This window comes from Arvicanthis niloticus, chromosome 25 (genome assembly GCF_011762505.2).
Source record: "Arvicanthis niloticus isolate mArvNil1 chromosome 25, mArvNil1.pat.X, whole genome shotgun sequence".
Taxonomy (NCBI): domain Eukaryota; kingdom Metazoa; phylum Chordata; class Mammalia; order Rodentia; family Muridae; genus Arvicanthis; species Arvicanthis niloticus.
The window spans coordinates 33,613,239-33,634,020 of record NC_133433.1 but is presented as its reverse complement, the minus strand read 5'-3'; positions in this window follow the sequence as shown (position 1 = coordinate 33,634,020).

Here is a 20,782-nt window from a genome sequence, read left to right as displayed (position 1 = left end):
GGTTCTTCCTCACTGACCCAGAAAGGGCAGGCTGAGCTTCCCTCCTGCTTTGCCAAAGGAGTTTCAGTTGGAATGAAGAGAGGGAATATGTCTGTGTATCGCATCATTTAATAGAGCACATCCAATCTATAGAGGGACAAAAATTTACTGACTGACACACATGCTCAAATGGAAATAAGAAACCAGGGATCAACCAGAAATAGTTTTTCCTGCAATCATTTGCAAGTAAAAGTTCCAGGAAAAGGCCATCTGCCCAGAGATGGGCAACCACTCACCTGTGCAAGGCAGAGAGGATCCCAGTGACCCAAATTTCTACACTGGACAGTTTAGAAAATAATACGCCTGGGATTTTTTTTTTTAACCCACATCTTAGCTCTAAACCTTGTCAAGTCCTGGATATTTTAGCCTGATTGATTGATTGATTGATTGATTGATTGATTGAATTGAGGGTGGGTTGGTGGAAAGGTTTTGCAGAGTTTTTCAATTTTTTTTAATTAAAGCATAATTATATTTCTCCTTATCCTTTCCTTCCTCAAGCCCTCCTACCACACCCCTTGCCTTCTGTCAAATTCACGACTCCTTTTCTTAGTTATTTTTACACACTGATATGAAAAAAAGATTTCAAGAGCTAGAGGATCAGAAAATCTACTGTGAGGTTGTCTGAGAGAAATGACAGGGACTCTTCATTCATGTCACTTCAAGAATATGGCTGACTAAACAAGACCTGAACAAGAGTAGCACCTAAAGACATGTTAACAGGGAAGGGGAAAATCTCACAGGGTTCTACCCTCAAATAAAGAACAAGAAACTAATGCAAGCTTAGAGCAGGAGAGATAGTCTTCTCCAGGGAAGAATTCCCTAATTGGTTATCCAGTATCAACTGGTTAAGTCCTGTCATATTTAAGCAAAAAGTTTCATGAACAACAACAACAACAAAAAGATTTTTTTTCCAAACTTTAATTTTTTTCTTAATCACTAGAAGCAACTAAAAATCTTGTGGATTATTAAAGATATTGTAACAGAATGTTTTTGAACCAGTTATGGCATTGAAAAGAGAGGAGAATAGAGAGAAATAGAGGCAAGGGGCTGGGGGAGGAGAAAGGGGATGGGGAGGGAGTAGAGGAAGGAATATGAGGTGGATGGATGGACGAAAAAGTACCTTACACATGTAATTAATTTAGAACATCACAAGGACAACCATTGTGGCCTTATGTATATAGGGAAAGAGGAGGGTCCAATAAGTTGTTCAAAGTCCCCAGAGAAACAAAACTCATGGGTGCAATTTTTCAGTGAAATCTTGATTTGCCTGCTCCTTGGCACTCCCTACTTCATGCTCTACCCCCTAAAGGCTGAAAGGAAAATCTTCTTCAAATTAATTTAATAGTCTATCACACCAATTTAGGGGTGATATTTAGGGGATGGTTTTAAAAGTACTTAGTAATAGTGCATTTCCCAACTAATCATATGATTTTGGGGACCCAGACATCTTGCCCAGTTCAGTCATGGCTTATCTATGTGTTTCCTTAAGGCAATTATTTCACCTCACTGAGAGTCACTTTCTTCACAGGCGAAATAGAGACAATATAGTTAGTCTTGAAGTTTCTTACGTGGTAGTAATTAGTATAAACTCTCAGCACTGCCACCAGCTTATAACCAAGGTTAGTCTAGGACAGTGACTGTAAACTTGACTTGGTCTTAACAAGTAATGACCAAGAGATCAATAGGAGAAAGCCACAAAGCTCATTTTTCATTTGATGAAATGTCAGTCATGGGTCAGCTGATCTCTGACAAGGTCAACTCATGGTCCTGGGTTGGAGAGAGCTTTGTTCTAATGTGACACACTTTCTCTTGATCATTTCATTGGGAAATAAAAAGTCAACTGATCAGAATTTTCACCCGACAGTGGGCATGGTGCTTCCACTCACGCTAACCTGGAAAGTTGTGTGGTCCTGCCAGATTTGCGTGTGATTCCCATGTATACAGCCAATCACAATGGTGATTATTTTAATTCTCCCATGAATTCACAAAAAGAGATACAAACCTAAATCCCCTTTTAGCAAATGCTTATAAATGAGTGTTTTATAGTAGCAAATATGATTCTCTCACTACCTAAATTCATTCATTTCCCTACTTGACAAGGAAGAGATTGGTACTGACACAGCAACACTGAAAACTGGGTGGAAGTGTGCCTCCAAAGACCTCCATTTCTTGTGTACTCCTCCTGGAGACATGCAGGTGAAGCATGTTGCCAGGATTGCTTCTTCTCTCCCTCTCACTTCCAGTTACAGTGTGGAGGGTGAATATCTCTCACGGACTCATGTAAGGAAGGCTTGCTCCTGCCATTGGGAAGTAGTGCAGTGGGTGTAAGTTAGAGTCCCGTGGAAAACAGTGAGGGCATAGGAGACATGCCCTTAAGCATACTGGGACTAGTCCTTTCCTCTCTATCTCTCCTTCCTAGCCCCAGTGAGGTAGAGCTCTGCTGGTGGAAGCTCTCAAAGCTGTGCTTCCCTACCACATGTCTGAAAAGCAAAGAGTCAACCTATGGGCTGTAACTTCCAACACCACTCTGAGAAAATGCTTCTGTCCTCTTCAAGGTGCTAACTCCAGAGACACAATACCATAACAGAAAGCCTGCTAAGACATCCTGGATCTATTCTCCTTCTCCATTCTCTTTATGTATAGATGAAATGCCTAGATCAGTGCTCATTTACAATAGACATCCATGAAGGAAAATAAAATTATGGAAATTCTTATATCTGGAAAGTATTATAGTATGCAAGTCAACTCAGGCTCACAAAGACAAAAAAATGCATGTTCTTTCTCATGTTTAGCTCCTACCTTTTGATGTTTCTACGTACTTTAGTGAAAGGGGTAAGAGTCAGGCAGGAAACCTTGAGAGGGGAATAGCAGAATGTGAAAGCTGGTTCATTGGTAGGATGAAATTGCCAATGAGGCTACTACAGGTGCGACAACAGGAAGGATGGTGTGGGGAAAGAGGGAAATGAAGTAACTGAAGCATCTTTTGTTTGAAAATGACATAACAAAACTTCATTCTTTGTATTCAAACAAAAGTTAAATTCAAAATTCATCATTTCCTTTTAATTGACACACAAATCAAAGACTCCTCTTTATTCATTCACTGATCCACCGGTCCATTATGCACTCACAGGTTCCTACGTAATCCACAGATCATTTCCATAGCTAAGATTTTCTCAGATCTGATGAGCAAATGTACCTTTAGATCAACTTTCCTCAGGTGGATTCATGGCACTCTGTAAATTCTCACGTGCAGTCCCACGGAAAAGACTCAGATATCTTGTATGTTTCTCATGCTCCAGTCTTCTACTCTCATTATCCAAAAAACCCTGATTTCTGTTGTACAAAATTATATTTACAAGTCCAGATTTACTACTCAGTGTGTTTCCTGACACTGTCTGCTTTCTCAGAGGAATCCAAGAACTCCACAAGATACATGCTCGTGAATTCATTCACAGGTGCATCAACTCCTGTCTTTATTTATCTACATATATCAGAACTCAGGAACCACATGAAGACTTTAAAGGAAAGCAGAACTTAACTAATCTAATTTATGCACTTTATTTCATCTCTAATACCCCAATACTTCTGGGGGACTATTAGCCAAATCCATATACTTGAATTTGTTTTAATCATGTTTTAATCATGAAATAATTTATAAACTATAATAATAAGGATTTGATAAAACAAAATATTTTCATTAATATAGTTTTTCTTATTTATAATAAAAATACATTTGTTGAATGAAAACAGGCTTTTTTAAAAAACAGAGAACATTCAGGTTTGAGCTAGGTTTTATGCACCTTCAAAGTAAGGAAGCTAATAATTTCTGGGTATGAATTTTTGTTAGTTTGCTCCAGGATCATGCATGAGGAAATCTGTCTAAAAATGTAACATGAAATTTTTACTAGTGTTGAATTTATGTCATGGGGTTTGTGTATATTTTATATGGATATGGAAGCGAGAGAACAAAAGTCTACAATGAAGCTATTTTATTATTATTCCAGAAAATATGGAGTAGCCATCTCAGATTCTCTCATGAAAAATTATAGATTCCCTCTAAATATAACAAAATAAACAGACACAGGAAGACACAAAAACAGATTTCCAGAGCCTTGAGACTTGAGGACCACACTAGAGAATCACCTGGCTTTTCTTTTGCCTCCTTTACATCACAGACTGGCCACTAAATAAACCTACAATTCTACGCTGTCAACAGACACAGCAAAGACTAAATTAAATTAAACTTCAAGAATATCTTATTTCCTCTAAGTACAGTGTAGAGGAGAAAATGTTGGTACCACTAAATATAAACAGAACCTTCTGTCCCTACTCCAGCGGTTTCACTAGGAATGAGAAAGCAAAGGATCCTTTCCCCCTCTACCCTATCAATGAAAACAGCTGCCACACAATGCATCTGCCACGGGATAGCATCTATGTTTCTAACCAGAGACCTGAGCTGCTCCATCTGAAGTCAACAAGATGAGAAGAGGTGGGGTATTTAGAGCCTGGAGATGAGACGTCACTGGAGTCTGCAGGCACAGGAGGAAGCTGAACAACAGCAACAACAGTTCTGAAGGACTTTCTGTGGTAAGCTACCTTAGTCAGTAATTCCCCACATCCTGCTATCAACAGGATGCATTGAAGAGATGAGGTTCCATTGCACATCTGTTCCTGATGAAGCAGAGCATGGTGGCAGGAAGCAGGACTAGCTTACATTCTTCTTGTCTTACATACTGATAACATCAGGGCTCAGTGGAGAGCTGATCCAACCCAATTCTTCAGTAGCATGAAACTGAACATGGTGGAAGAGGTTGCTCATTTCATGGCCTGGAAACAGAAAGATGAGCAATGGATACCCTTACAGGACACAGCCCATGTCACTTGCCTTGTCTGTATAGGCCCTACTCTCTGCCACCAATGAATTCTTCAAGGGAATAATTCACTGATGACACTAATCACTCATCCTTGAGAGGGCATTTCAGATTTAAACCAAATCAAAGTTAAAAAGTCATACAAAAAGCCCACTTCAAGGAAGAAAAAGCAATCAGTAGACACCCACTCAGGTGAATTAGCTGTCAAAGTTAAGGATTTTCAAAGCAATAAAAATAAAACACTTTATTGAACAAGTACTCGTTTGTGTGTGTGTGTGTGTGTGTGTGTGTGTGTGTGTGTGTGGTGTCTTACATTTCTAGGGAAAGCACACAAATGTCTCGCATTATGCAGCAAGTGCTCTGAAACTCATGTACACTCCTATCCTGCAATGATGCATTGCCCTGACACAAATTTTTAAAACCAAAAACTTGGTTGAGGAAAAGGCCCAGTGGTTACAAGGGCTCGCTGTTTTTGCAGAAAAATGCAATTCTCAGGACCCACTTCAGGTGGCTAATACTGCCTCTATCTCCTCCACCACCAGGTTATGTGATGCCCTGTTCTGGCCTCTGTAGGTACCCGCACCAACCACACACACACAAACACACACTAGTGAATAAACAAATCTTTTGTATAAGTCTTAAAATTTTATACAAAAGTTCCTCGGCAAAGAAATGATAATAACACATTAACCAAATGAAAATGACAAAATTGAAATATATATATATATATAATTAATTTAAAATCTTAGTGGAAAAGCTTATGAGTTTGTTCATAAAATAAAAATGACAAAAAAACAGAAGGAAGGAACTTAACAACTGACCTATTTAATTTACTGACTCCCCAAATAGAAAGAATAGAGAGAGAAAAAGTTTATGAACATTATGTCCAGTACTTGTGAGACTATAACGAAGGATCTCACACATAGCAATGTACTTACTTCCAAAAGGACAAGAATTAATGTGATTTCAAAGAAACAATGACTAAAACCTCCCTAGATCTGGGGAAAAAAAAAACACTGCCAACACACACTTTCTACAAGTAACCTAGCACCCAAAAGGACACGCCTAGAGAGACTCACACCGAAATACAGCAAAATTCAATTTGGAGAGATAAGGACACATCTGAAACCTGAAAAGCTGCCAGACAGAAAAGACATATTATGTAGAGAGAGGAAGAGTCGGATTCACCGCAGATGTTTCGCCTGAAACCATCGGATAGCAAAGGAAATGGCAAGGTGTTTTTAAGATCCAAAAGAAATGTTGTGTCCATGGAGACTTCCTTATCAAAAGACAGTCTCTTTCTGGAAGTGAAGATGGAAGCCTGCTCTCACTAGTGCACCTATCCCACAGTGACAAATGTCAGTTCTATACAGATAGGAGCCATTTGCTGATGACCACTGTTTCATTCGACCCTGTAGGCTGATCTACTTGACAGACAGAACAACACTCTATCTACATTTCTTCATTAACAGAGGTGCTTCTGGGAACTCCTTAATGTGTCCTGGGTCAGGAACAGTGCTGTCTGCTCAAAGAGCAGCAAAGCAAGGAAAGGATAAGATGTATGTGGAACTCATCTGTCCCCTTGCAGGCTTGTGCTGCAAATGTCGTCCTGGTATGGGTATCCCACATGAAGAGCTGCTGGCAATAAGCATGTGACCCTGCCCCGAGTCACCATGGTGCCCAGCAAGAAGAAAGTGTCTCCAACGTCCCGCAGAGCGAAGGACTGGTGCTTAAAAACACACCCAGGAGACACTTCTAGAAAGAGTGGCAAGCATGTGAGATCCACCACAAGGCAGATGGACCCTATTCAGACAACAGAAGACCAGATGGACTCATCACTTCTACTCATACCAAGAAAAAGAGGTCCGTGATGAGGGACGAAAAGTAACAATGTGTGTGATTTAAGAGAGAGAAAAGTAGCTTTTCCATTATTCCTCTGTCTGAGCATTTAAAGTCTGGAACACATCGAAAGAAGTTAAAAATAAAGCGGATTGCTTTTTAGATCTGTCATCCCAATGTACTTCCCATTTTATTTAAAATAGCAAGCTATCTTTGGGTGACATTAGTCTTTGGGTTGTGAATTGCATTGTATTTTTCTTTGTGACATCACAGTTTAGCTACTTAACAAGTGGAAAGAGAACTCTCGAGCGGGTGTACCTTAATAGGAAGAAAGGCCAGCACTGAGTAAACTAGGTTTTTCATTCCCACAGTCTCTATTTTTCATCTAATATTGCCCCATGCTACAGCTGTGACAGCCAAAACCTGGTTTTTATTTTTTTTCTGGCTGTAAGATTCCATTTCAACAAGAAATGTTTGGCCTACAACTCATTAATACATACAAATAAATTTAGGTGATATCTGTCTGGCTGATCCTCAAACAAAACAAGAAGGGGAACAGGGGACAGCAACAACAAACTATTAAACAAAGAATTTTTGAAACTGGCAAATTTGAAAGAATAGAATGTACTATCGTTTGGGTATAAGATACGTTTTATAGACCACTTAGAAAGAAAAAGAAAATAAAAGAAAGAAAAAAGTCAAGACAAGACAGGAAAAGAAAAGAAGAGAGGAGAGGAGAGGAGAGGAGAGGAGAGGAGAGGAGAGGAGAGGAGAGGAGAGGAGAGGAGAGGAGAGGAGAGGAGAGGAGAGGAGAGGAGAGGAGAGGAGAGGAGAGGAGAGGAGAGGACCCATAGACTTTCCTGCAGGCATAGGTGCACTGGGTATAAAACATACATTTCAAAATGATCTTGGTTCATTTCAAAGAAGACTGCAGGAAATGGCTTGTTGAAGAAAGATCTCTGAAGTCACGCTAAGGCACGCAATGTTAAAATTGATTTCATCTGCAATACAAGGAGAAAAGACTCAATATGCCTTTCCTAGTCTAAGAAGTCCTATAATTACATGTGGGTAGATGACTGCATCCGTTTCTCAAGCCTCAGCCTTGACTTAGGCCTGGGGTTGCTTGTGCTTGAAGTGACTTGATGATATCTCCTTTTTCACAAAGTGATTTGTGGTGGGAAACTTTTAGTACTTGCCCTGAGATTCCACAGTTAACATCATGGGATTGTATTGCAATCCACCAACAAAGGGAAAGGAACACATTTAAAATCAGCATTGAAAAAAAAATATAACTCAAACACTGGAAATGTAGTGCCGTCGGTAGGCAGACTTTTCAGAATGGCCAGTATTCCCATTTGAGTTTTGAATGAGACATGCCTTTCTCTGTCTGCTCTGCTTCCCTCGCTCCCTTCTGTCCTCTGCCAGTTTCAGAACTCCAGTCCTAAGCAAGCTAACTGACAAGATTTTTAGCATGTCCAAATAGGGAAATACTGAGACGCTTGCTTAAAGAATCTGATTAGTTTATTTTCCATATCGAGTAATTTAGTTGAAGCTCAGGAAATGTCACAAGCAGGGACTCCTGGGGTTTTAGAGGAAGTGCAGGCAGTGAACCACCAAATCTCTAGAGTTTGTCGTAACCTCAGAAGTAACTCTATCCTTATAGTTAATCAGTGGCATATTTAAGAATTCAAGAGAAAATTGCTTATTTTGCCAGCGATGTCTGTAGATGTTCAAAATCAAATAAACAAGAAAAGCAAATGACCCAGAGACATTGCCTTTGAGAGCTTCCTTGGAATTCATAATAACCTTCCCTTTAAACAGTGCTGAATTTAGACTAACCACATCATCTCGGAATTAGGGGAAATGGGTAAATGGTTCTTTTAACTGCTCTCCTGGTTTACCTTATCCTTTTGGAGCTGATGAAGTAGAAGGAAATGATACCTAGGTATTATAATGCTAGGAGGGATCTGGTATGGCATGTGATTAATATTGGACCTGAAATTGTTTTCTCTGACTGATGTGGCTTGACATGTTTTCAGGCAGAGTGACCTTGGCTCTCCACAGAGTGTTTTGGGCGGACTGTCTACCTACTGACGTCGTCTTTTAACTCTCTGTGCTCATGGACAGCAGAGACCCAAGCACTTTTCCTGTGTTCTTATGTTTGCCATAAAAGCCTGATGAACTACTAGACTGAAACTGTGTCCGGTAAAGAAAACCAATGTGCATAGAAAACACACTCTGTTTTCTTTTTATAATGGGAGGGTAACGCAAATCAAAAACACTCCCATTATTCAAATGGGTTAAAAGTGATGCAGCCATGACATCTGGTCATTTTCACACTTGCAGATGAAAAGTACACTGTTCATACATTGGCATCCTGACTGGATCTATAACTCATTGTAGGATTGTAGGAGAAAAAAATTATGGGCTCACTGAGTTACTTACGAGATTAGAATAATGTGTTCTATAGAATTAGTAATTTTTTTAAAAAAATTGTGGAATGGAATATTAAATGGGCAAGTCTTACCCATGGAACTGAATTCAATCTGGAGCTTTGTCTGGAAGTTGGTGTCTTTTGATTAAAACCAAATGCCATTTTCTTTTAATTTGCATTTATACTCATTGGGGAATGGAGGGAGTAGAACACATTAATGTAGGAGGCCAGAAGAGAGAGTCAAAGCTCCAGAGCTGTAGTTCCAGGAAGTTGTAAGTACAGGAATCTGTACTTACATCCAATCTGAGTACAGGAAGCTTAACTTGGGTCCCCTGTAAGAGCTGAGACATCTCTCCAGCCCCACATATTCCACTATATACTATTATATAGCTATCTGCTTTCATTTGCACTTGGTTTCACGTACATTTATCTCCTTAACATTCATAAACAAGAAAAAGTAAATGAGATTGTATGGCTTCAGCCATTACAGTATCTGCATCTTTATAATATAATAGGATATATATATATATACATATATATATCCTATTATATTATTATATAATATATATATTATACATATACATATATATATCAAGTGGATTCTTCCTTTTTCTCCTTCTTTTCATGTGTGAATGCATGCAGGTGTGTGTATGCGTATTCACTTGTGTGTGAGTACACGCGTATGGACGAGATGCAGGTAGGTACTTAGAGAGGTCTGAGGTTGATATGAGTCATCCTAGTAGATCATTCTTCCACTTTATTCCCTGAGACAGGAAGTCTCATGTAGGAGGAGTTTCCCTAATTGTTTATTGGCTAAATAAAGACGGCAGAAGCTAATCATTGGGTGAAAGATAGAGAGGGATTTCCAAGCAGGACAGGAAGAGGGGGATGGAAAGGGTTGGGCGTGGCACCAGATAGCAGAGCGGAGAGAGGAAGCTGCAGACCTGTAGGTTTCTCAGGATACTGGTAGTTTGTTGCCTCTGCAGGCAACTGCGGAGGCCAAGGAGGATGGGGCAGGATATTCTTCACTCAGCTTTTGAGTTATCTAGTCAGTTTTAAAATATAAAAGTCTCTAGTGTTTTCCTTCCATAGGGTTAAAGGGAACTGGGTGAGGCAGCCATTGCGGCACTGGGCAAGCAGCAAGCGGAGACTGGGAGCTAGTGTGGGAGCTAGCTGAGTGAGACCAGGGCGGTCGATGCAGTCAGTGAGTGGTGGCTCCAGGAGTTCTCAGGAGGAATGGGTGAGATGGAAGTGGAGCCAGAAGTGGCATGATCTCGGAGCTAAGTCGTTAGGGGCTGCAGCACCAGGGAAGGAGACCAGGCAAGAGGAAGCATGATTCATAAAATTATAGACAACAGTCTCAATCAAACCCAGAGTTCACTGATATGGCTAGTCTTGTTAGCCAGCTTGTTCCAGGGATGTGCTATTTCTGCCTTCTGAGGCTGGGGTTATAGATGGGTCACTATAGTCACCTCGTATTTCTGTGGTTTCTCTGGCATCCAGTCTCTCCCCTAGTCCTCTTGCTTACATAGCAAACACTTTAACCTCCGAGCCGTCTCACAAGTCTGTGGCTTTCTGAATGAATATAAAACTTCAGAAGATACTTAATCCTCTTTAAACAACCGTTTCTTCTAGGCGCTGATAGCTTAAGTGCTTACCCATATGCCAGTGTAGACTCGTGTGCAAAAAAAAAATTCAAAATAAATGTAATTATGCTCTGATCTTATCATTTTAACTAATGGAATACTAAGGAAATCTGTTAAGTAAAAGATTTAACAAAGATTTCAGAGAATGATGGTTACAGTAAAAAGAAAAAAAGTTTGTTTGGTTGTTGGGGGGTTTTTTTTGTTTTTTTGTTTTGTTTTTTTGTTTTGTTTTGTTTTTGTTTTTGTTTTTGTGAAGGAATCATCCTGGTAAAAGACTAGGAAAATGAAACAGAATTATTTAAGTATGCTCCACGTTGCCAGCTCTGTACAGTAACATACAATTCTAGGTTAGGATATGAAAAGAAGCTCAGCCTGTTCTTAAAAAGCATTAAGGTGTGTGTGGGGGGAGAGTAAAGTGTTAGTGAAACTTAGTTCACAATGCTTAAATGTGTAATATGTTGTCTTTATCTCTGTCTAGGTAGACCTCCTACATATATCTTCTACATGTGTCAGTGTGACAATAATTAGGGGAGAAAAGTCCTGAGAGTATTTTGTCACCCCCTGCTCCCCCACATACGTAATATTTCATAAATTAGGTTGTGTGAAGCTCCTTAGTGAACAGTGTTTTGAGTAACCTCTTCTCCACATACGCAGCTGTAGCACCTGAGCTGGAAGAGCCAATATTGGGCTCCCCGTTAGCATGGCCTGTGATGGATAATTCTTGCCTGGAAAGAATCCCTACTTTATAACTTGCTCTGAGTCAAGGTTTCACCCCATCTGGTACATTTATTGCATAGGCTCTTCTCCATTTTTAAACAGCAGTCTCTGTGGAGGGGTTAGTACCTACTACCACAGATGGCTGTACTGACATGCTCATAAGACTAGGCAGCCTGGTTGAAAACTCCACAGATTCTTTTTAACTTGGTAGGTGTTGGCAAACATTTTACAAGCCGATAAATACAAAGTATAGCAAATCTTCTATGATCGCTGCTGCCTTTGCCTCTTAGGGATTTGTACTTTCTTCTTCTGTCCAAAGATCTTGCCCTGTGTCAAAGAGGAGCAGGATTAAACTCCCTCTGTGACCTTAAAAACTGATACAGGAAGCACAGGACACACACTAGACTACATACTGTCCAGGGTTCGTTGTTGATCTTTCTTTCATTCATCCTCTCTGCTGGCAATGCCATGGAGTCCTCGACCTGATGTGCCACAACTCACTACAAATGCACATAAGACCCAGACAATCAGCCACGAGCTTGCAGTGTCATCAGGGAAAACCCTGTGGAGAGTTATGGCGACCATGAGGAGGAGACAGCTGGTCCTGTGGAATGCTGTGAAAGTCCGGGAAGGCCAGTAGTGCTGCAGTACCATTCCCCGGTCTTCAATTTCTCTCCCCTTTCATACCTCTGTTTGAAACTGGGGGTCCTTGGAGCATTACATGACGACTCCATGCCAAGAATCAGAATCAGAAAGTGTTGACTTTCCGAGTCCAAGAGCAGGTAAGGAAAGCGGCGGCATGAAAACCAGATTTTATCAAAAACTGGAACTAGATGAAAAGAATGTGCAAAGCGGGGTGACCAGAAGAGAGTGTCTGTTTTCTATTCCTGCATAGCGTTTACAGGTTTTTGTTCTAAAACCACTTTTTATTCATTATTAATTCTGAAGGTATCGCATAGGTCCAGGAATGGGGCCAGCTTTCCAGGGCATGGAACCCTGAAGCTCTGCTCTGTGCGTTTTTAATCATTTCAATTCCAACATTAACTTTCCACAGACTGTTCACATTAGTAACTGCTAATTAACATTAGCTAATCGGGGAAAGGCAGGTTTACAGATGATCATGTTGTTTTCAAGCATGAGTCCTTAAAAAAATTTAATGGCGGAAACAAAAGGCATCTAAAAACAGAAGCTTCTGGAAGAACATCTTGTTGTTGCCTCTCTTTGGTCTTGGTTTCCTGTCTGGCCTTCTGTTTTAAGAGCCATGTTTCTGATGACATTGCTATGAACAGTTTTGCCTGTGGGTATGAGGTGATTGGAGGTGCAAGCTCTGGCGTAACGCTTGATCTTTGACCTCTCGGTGATTGGCTCTTGCCAATAGCAGCTGGAACTTGGTGTGATTGGTCAGTCCTAGCCACCAGAGCACTGCTGCAGAGGCAGCCACTATTGCGCTTCACAACAGCAGCTTTGCATCTGGAGCAGTGGGGCAGACCTGAACCAGACTGCTTCCTCAGGGTTCACAAACCCGTTTTATTTCTTGATGGCAGTAATACGCATGGACTACAGAAGAAAACTAGTGTTTGTTTTCCCCAAAGCAATAAGTGTTCATATGCTATCAAAGCTGAACTGGGGACCAAAGGAGCAGTCTCATGCTTGGACCTTCAGCCCTTAAATTCTTGTTGTTTTAAAGCTAGAAAGATTAAGCCATTAAGATTGCTCGGTGTATAAAGTACTTGTGCTAACCCTCAGAACTTACTTAAGAGCCAGGAAGGCATTAAAGATGCTTTTACTAGCTATATGGGTAAGTTCTGAGTTCAAGGGGAGACCCTGCCTCAATAAATAAAGTGAAGATCGATCAAGAAGAATTCCTGGCATCCACTTGAGGCCTCTGTATTCACATACATACACACACATACACACACACACACACACACACACACACACACATGTAAGCCAGCTACATATAACCACACAGACATACACATATAATATGCACATATACAGAAAGTAAATATAAAGGCCAGAAAAGTCTACTGCATATACTGAGTGAATACTCCTAATTTCAATTATTTTTGTTCATTATCTTTTTGTCTGGGACCTTATTAAAACATTCTTTGCTGCATGCAATAATCTCAGGGTTTACAAAAAGGAGTCTAAGTGTTATTTAAAAGTGACTCCCATTTCTACTAATTTTTAACATTACCCACATATGTCAAGTTCACTCTGTGGTCAAAGAATGGGTAGATCACCATGCCTTGTTACACAAAGTCCTGGAAGAACTGTGCATGCATAAACTGTTTTTTATGATACCATCTGAGTAGAGAATGAGAAGGAAGTGGTTAGAACAGAACTGGACATACCAAGGTGAAGGGAGTATTGCAGAAGGAGGAGGAAAAGGAAACAAGACAAATGACAAATAGGAACAAACCATGTTATCCATATAAGACTCAGGACAGACCAAGACCAAGGTAAAGGAAGGTTTCTGTACCGGAGGAAAGAGCCTATGGGATCTAATGAGCTACCCCTAAAACAGAAAGGTTTCTAACGTCATCTCTAAGTTGCTTTCTGTTAAAACCCGTATTTAAGTATCCTGCAGAAGCCTGGCTTTATTTGAATTCATTAGAGTCATCTTTGTCCAGTCACCCTTGCATGCCCAAGAACAGTTGCAGGTTCTGTGCATACTCTGTACCGCTGCCTCTTACACACTCTCTCTTTGGAACAGAGCGAATGAAGTCTTGAGGGAAGGTTACATATGTTGACATACACACGATCACGTTAAGAACCTCAGAGCCTCAGACCCATGGAGGGATGGCAAAGCCTTCCCTATGAGGTGATGCTCAGAAGGAAATGACAAAATCTTTCCCCCGGGGACCCAGTATGAGTGTTGACTCTGTGGGCAGAAAATGAACAGTGTAGCCTTTTGTCCCCAGGTTTCTGTGGCCTGAAGACTGTTCTAGTAGAGAGATGGCTCCTACTGAGATTAGCTAAACCTAACTGTTTGATCCAGATGTACACTATAAACCCTACCTACTCCTGTGTTTTTCTATCTATAGTAGCAATGCCAGACTTCTTGTTCATCTCCATGCAATAACACCTGCCCTGTGTTCAACTATACATAATAAACACCCTGAGCTTCCAGAGTGCTATCATTTTTCCAACAGTGAGCCCAGACTGCTTGTTCCCAGGTTTCTGGCTGACTTTATGCGATTTCTTTGTTCCCTCACTGCCCCAGTCATGTCTGTTGCTGGAGGCCTTGCATAAGCATAGCACTGCCTTTTGGAACACATTGTTCTTTGCTCAAGCCTGGGCAAGGCTTGAGTAGACGGTTAGGACAACCATGTCCACTTTCCTTTCTTACGGGATTGCATTGGCAGAGTACTATGGGATTGAATTGTGATATATACATATTTCTAGTATCTACTCTACTTGTAGCCAAATTGCTGAAAATGCAGTTTGTTAGATAATCTTCCATCAAGATTAAGCTGAAACACTCATAGGGTTAGTGCCGACTGTGGTTTCTGGTTGACACTGCTTGGCAATTAGTAATACCACGAAAGGTTTTTGTTTGCTTGCTTAATAACATTAAGATGATTTTTTTTTCAAAAGTTTTCTAAAAGGCTTGCTTGAAGTCAAAATAGCTTCAAATACTTCAATTGAGCTGTACCTAATACCATTGCTTACAGGAATAGAAATGATGGCTTTATGAACCTTTGAACTTTTACCTGGTGTCTTTATTAAGACTTGAGTATATACGTATAGCTAGGAAAGTCCAGCTTAGCTAAAGTATTTTTACAGTATGAGTAAATTAGTATTTGGTAAAGTATTGTAGATTCACTTTTAAATGTATTCTTGCAGGAATTAATAGATCACTATCCCCTACAATACTCATTCTTCCAACCTCCATAAAAATAAAATTATAAATTACTTCTTCGGGAGAAAATAGGACATAAGAAAGGAAATTTCTGAAGACTGTATTGCCTTTGGAGTTTCTGCAGATATCTGAGAGATTTTCACTTTGAATTTAAGGTGTCTTAAATTACCAAAGGGTATCTCATCCCTGTAGATAATATTCTGGAAGCTTTTTAAGTTCTTTTTTTCTTAATTTAAACAGGAAGAGTGATTCCCCCTTACTTCAGCATTAGCAGCGAAGGGATTTTTCTCATCTTTCCAGCTCTCCTGTTGGCATAGTGTGCAACTCTCAGGAAGTTAGTTTATCTTTTCTTCTCTTCACTCATAAAAGTGACCTGCCTTGAAAGTATCGTGAAAACAAACATTGGTTTAAGTGCTAAATAAACGCAGAGTTACCTTGGCAGCTCCTCACAGTGTGCTCTCATGAGTGGCTCTGTATAAATTGCCGTCAGTCACAGGACAGTACTGCGTGTATTGTTTCTGGCAATGTCCACCTTTGCAGTCATCCCCATCCTTTTCTAATCTTACCTAGAAAACGTAGGACATTAGCTCTTTAGTGAGGAGACAGACCTAGTCATCTTGCCAGCCAAACAAAACAAGTATCTAAGCTAAGCCGAACAGTCGCTGTACTTTCCTTTAATGGCTTCTTTAGTTTATCATGTCATCTGATACGTTCTGTGTGTGTTAAACATGGAGGTCCATTCATTGGACCATCACAAGTTCCATCTGATGAGCAGCAATGTTCATGCCCTTGGCTGCCACAGAGCAGCAAGCATGCCCACTAGCATAGGCACCACCAAATCCAACACTGACTTGGAGAATGAAAGCAGAACTATTACTCAGCACTCAAGTTTTCAGACGAAGTACTGGAAAACCAGATCAATGTAAATATTACAAAAACAACAGCACACTTTACCTAATAAGGTCATCGTTTATCTGACATTTAAACTGATCATTTTTTCATTTAATTTAAATTAGAATGAAACATTTTTATCTCCCAAATCTGGAGATTCTACTCAAAATAGATTTGACTACTTTCAATAAAATGTAAACATTTTCATTGAAATATGTTATCTTTAGTTACTCTTTATGAATTATGAAACTGTTTAGTTTGGAGAATTCAGTAATCTTTAATTGATCACATTTTACCATACAGTATGAGTTTACATTTTTTTATTTCCTCATAAAAAATGAATATGCCTTAAAGCATATTTGTGGTATTGGTTTTTTAATTTTGTCTTTTGTTTGTTTTATTTTGTTTGAAATAGACTCTCACTATATAGCTCGTACAGGACTAAAACTCACTATGAAGTTTATACTGGCCTCAAACTCACGGACATCTTAAAACTGAATTTCACATATATAAGAGAAAACAAATAATGTTTGTGTTTCTGAGTACAGCCTATTCTGCTTAGTGTGTTAAGCTCCAATTTCATCTATTTCCTGCAGAAGACATAATCTTTTTGTCCTTCTAGCTAAGTAAAATTCTATTGTGTACATGTCACATTTTCTTTATCCAATATTACTGATGAACATCTAGACTGTTTCCATAATGACTACTGTGTACATGTCAATATGGATGTGCAAGATCTGTGGTATGCTGGATTCAACTCCATTTTTATATACCTAGCTGTGGTATGGCTGGACCATATGGCATAGCTATTGTTAGTTTTTAAGGAATCATCATACTAACCACCACACTGGTTCACATGGCTACCATCAGTTTACATTACCACCAGCAAGACATATGTTACATCTTCCTCATTGTTGGTTTGCTAAATGATAAATGTTGACTGTAATGTAATTTTTGTTTACCTGTTCCCAAGAATGATGCTGAATATTCTTCCAGGTGTTTATTGTCCATTTTTTCTTCTTTTGAAAAGTGTCCATCCTTCCAATATAGGCAATTATTTATTTATGGATGATTTGTTTTGGATCTTCAATTTGGGAATTCTTTATAGATAGGATCTTCAATTTGGGAATTCTTTATAGATACTAGATAATAATTTCCTATCCAATACTAAGATAGTTGAGAGAAACTTTCTCCCACTCTGCTCATTTTTACTTCTTTTCATCTATTCCCATTTGTTCACTCTTAAACTTATTTTCTGAGCTATTGAAGTCCTCTCCAGAGAGCTATAAACTGTGCCTGTATCTTGAAGTATCTTGGTAGTCTCTTTAGCAGTTTCAGGGGTTTGCTTACTACAATAAGACCTCTGATATATCTGGAATTTTTTTTCTCTGTATAGGGTAGAGATACAGATCTACTTCCAGTCTTTTCTATGTAATATCTAGTTTTCCCAGCACCATTTGCTGAAGAGCTGTCCTTTTATCAATGTGATTTTTATACCTTTGTAAAGATTTGGTGGCTATAACTCTGCAGGTTCATTTATGGATCTTTTATTCCATTCCCTTGACCTATATCTCCATTTTTGTGCTATGTCATGCTGTTTTTGTTGCTTTGCTCTGTAGCATTGCTTTCAATCCACTATACAGTGATTACTCCAGCTTTACTCTTTAGGATTGCTTTGGCTACTTAAGGTCTTTGGGACTTCTGTTTGCCAATCTTAGATGAAAAAAATGTTATCAGAATTTTGATGGGAATTTTAGTTAACCTCTAAATGACTATCAGCAATGTAGCCATCACAATGTTAATTAGGCAAATCTATGAAAATCAGAGGTCTTCCCATCTATTAATGTTTTCATACTCCATTCTTCAGTGCTTCACTGTCTACATTATACAACTCATTCATGCCTGTGATTCAGCTCATCCCTGGCTATATCATTTTAGTTCCTGGGAGTAGAATTTTTCCCTGATTCCTGTCTCAGCTAGTTTATTATTAGTCTATAGGATAACTATTGGGCATTTTGTATGTTGATTTTGAAGTCTATTGCTTTGTTGAAGTTGTTTCATGAATCTAAAGAGTTTCCGTGACCGCCTTTAGTATCTTACCATCAGCAAATTGGGTAATTTGACCCCCTTTCCTTCCATATAATATATATGTATATATGTACACATGTATATTTAATTATCATTTATCCAAGACTCCATTTATTGTATTAAAAAGAATGAATAGAACAGGTCTTGTCTCATTACACATTTTAAAGCACATGTTTTAAATATTCCTCCATTTAGTGCAATGTTGACTACAGGTTTCTCATTATATAGCCCCTATTCTGCTGCAATAGATTCCTCTTGGCTTTTGTTTCATCAGATTATTTACCAGAAAATGATGCTAAACTTTCTCAAATGCATTTTCTGCATCTTTAGAGTGATTATTTGGTTTCCATTTGGTCTGTTTGCATACTGAATTGCATACACTGTCTTTTATACCCTAAATCCTCTTTGTATCTCTGGAATGAAGCCAGATGGGTCACTGTATATGATCTTAATGTGTTCTTGGATTCAGTTTGGAAGAATTTTATTGAGGATTTTTATGCCTATGTTTATCAGAGAAACTTGTTCTATTGTTTTCTTTTCATTGTGTCCTTATCTGGTTTTGGTATTAGGGTGATACTGGCATAATAGACTGAGTTTTATAGTGTTCCTGTCTGTGTTGTGGAACAGTCTGAAAAACACTGATGCTAGAATTTGGCAGTGAGAGTCAGTTCTGGCCTTTACTTTGTAAGAGATTTTATTACTGATTCAATCTTTTTTGCTTCTTGTTGATCAGATTAAATTGTTTATAACCTCTTAATTTTGGTAAGCTCTGTGTGGTTAGAAATTTATCTGTTTCTTCTTTTATTCCCAGGTTTTAAAAACAAACAAACAAAAACATGTTTTTCAATGTCTACTTCAACAGTCCTCTGGATTTTATTGGTATCTGTTGTAATGTCCCCTATTTTATACCTAATTTCATTATTTTAGCTTTTTTCTTTCTCTAGTGATTTGGCTCAGAGTTTGTATTTTTCTTTAAAGTCTGTACCATTAAGGACCTTCTTGATTATCCCCATTTCCGTCCACACCTACTTTAGAGTTGCGCTTGTTCTTGGTTTCCTAAAACTTTGAGATATATCATTATTTGATTGATACTTCTTTGGGGTTTTTTTTTTAATGTAATCACTCATAATTATAAGCTTTCCATTAGAAATACCTTGGGTGTAGCCCAAAGTTCTGAGAAGTGGTACTTCCACATTAATTTAATTCTAGTAACATGTTCATTTTCTCCCTGATTTTAGAGAACCATTGGTCATTTAAGAGTTATATTTTAGTCTACAAGTACATAGACAGTGCTTGTAATTTCTCTTGCCATTGATTTCTAGTTTTATTCCACTGTGACTTGGTAAAACAAAATAGTTTATTTTTACTACATGTATTTGTTCTGATTTGTGTTCTGGCTAAAATCTAATATATTTTACAGAAAGTTCCATGGTATACTGAAAGTAGTGTTTTCCATGGGATATCAAAGCTTTAATATGCTGTTAAAATGTGTTAAGTTCATTTGATCACATAGTACAGATTAACTCTGATGATTCTTTTTTTTTCAGTATTATTTTTATTGGATATTTTATTTATTTACAGTACAGATGTCATTCCCTTTCCCCATTTCCCCTCCCTAGAACACCCTATCTTATACCCCCTCTTTCTTTATGTTTTTATACCATTTTGATTACATGCATGTAATAAGGTCAGTTCTAGGTTGAGGGTCTAGCAATACAATAGATGCAAATAGCCAAGGAACAAGCAATACAATAAGCACAAATAGTCAAAGAAAAAGCAAGGCATTAAACCCAGTTTTATGAACACTCCTGTGATCACTGTTTCTAAAGGCTTATCAGGATGACCAAAGTAACTGAGCCTACTTCCCTATCCTAGCCCAAGATCATTTTCTTGTCTGAAGCCTACTTCCTTGTTCTAGCTTAAAATTTAGAATCCTGTCTGAAATTACTTCTTTGTTCTGGGCTAATATTTAGATTCCTCCCTGAGATTACTTCTTTGTTGTAGCCTACAATTTGGACTCCTACCTGAAATTCTTTGTTCTAGTCTAATGTCAGATTCCTGCTTGAAGCCTACTTCCTTGTCTTTGGCCAACGTCATACTTCTGTCAAGCAGCCCCTTTCCTTATCCTTGGCCCATGTAAGCTTCTTGCCAAGCAACTGCAAAGGATCTCCATCTCTCACCCTTTTTTATTTGGTTAACAAGACTGAGTCTGTCTTAAGTCGTTCTGACAAGAATGCATTCCTTACCCATCATGGAATATGGATTTTTTTCAACGGCAATGCATTTCTGTCTTAGGTTGGTAAGGCTCTGTGCAGAATCTTACCCATCCTTGGCTTGCCAGCCTGTTAATTTAATAACTTTGTCTGGGGGTCTATTTTCAGGTTTAAGC